This window comes from Ipomoea nil, unplaced genomic scaffold (assembly GCF_001879475.1).
Source record: "Ipomoea nil cultivar Tokyo-kokei standard unplaced genomic scaffold, Asagao_1.1 scaffold0861, whole genome shotgun sequence".
NCBI classification, from domain to species: Eukaryota; Viridiplantae; Streptophyta; class Magnoliopsida; order Solanales; family Convolvulaceae; genus Ipomoea; species Ipomoea nil.
In genome coordinates this window covers 137,641-138,522 of record NW_017617289.1, presented here as the reverse complement: position 1 = coordinate 138,522, position 882 = coordinate 137,641, and the positions used below count along the sequence as shown (strand labels likewise).

Genomic DNA, 882 nt, shown 5'->3' with positions numbered 1-882 from the left:
ATTTTGAAAGTTGAAGGACTAGGGTGGTTAACTTGGACCACGAATGGTTAAATTTGAAATACGAAGGACCACAAATAGTCAATTCGAAAGTTTACGACTAAACGTGGCAAAACCACTATACTCGAAGGACCTAATATGGTATTAACTCATTGCTCCGTTGCTTACGTCCCACTTGTTCCAACTGTAGCTGCCTCATTTGCCCTTTTAAATGCCATATTCCTATTATATTTAAAAAAAAATTATTGCAAATTAATTAAATACAAATATTATTGAATCGACCACATGTAAAACCTCTTGACGTAAAAGAAGTCATAGAAGAATGGTCAAATAAACTTTCAAACTATTTTTAATTACAAAAGATTTCATATTAAACTTTCTAAAAGTAAGTAACATTTTTACGTATAAATTACTTGCTATCCCATGAGCATATATTATGAAACTAGATCTTACTTACTTTTTATAGTTTTATTTTATTATGTTAGAAGTGGGATTTGAACCCACGCCCTCTCACGAGGACCAGAACTTGAGTTTGGCACCTTAGACCACTCGGCCATCCTGACTTCAGAACTTTTACAGTGTATTAAAAGTTCGTCTTTTAGAATGTTTAAGTTTAATACATTAGAAAAATAAAAATTTATCTATGCTTTATCTTGTAATGTGGATTGTGGTTGGTGTATCACGTATGTTGTTAAATGTGGTAACCTATTTATGGCAATTTTACTGTGGATCATGCATAAAAAATCATTCACACAAATAGTGAACTTCATGTATACAAGTAATGAATATTATGTATAAAAATAATGAACATAGATTTGCTAAATATCATATTTTTAAATAAAGGTAAAGGGTGTCCCGAATAAGTACGTCCATCAATACTCTACA

At 31.0% G+C, this 882-nt stretch overlaps 1 non-coding gene across 1 annotated transcript; it reads right to left on the bottom strand.

The window, feature by feature from the left end:
* Nucleotides 1-476: 476 nt before the first annotated feature.
* TRNAL-CAA lies at nt 477-560 on the bottom strand. The gene has a single exon. It is a non-coding gene; the product is annotated as a tRNA-Leu (tRNA).
* Between the last annotated feature and the right edge of the window lie 322 nt (nt 561-882).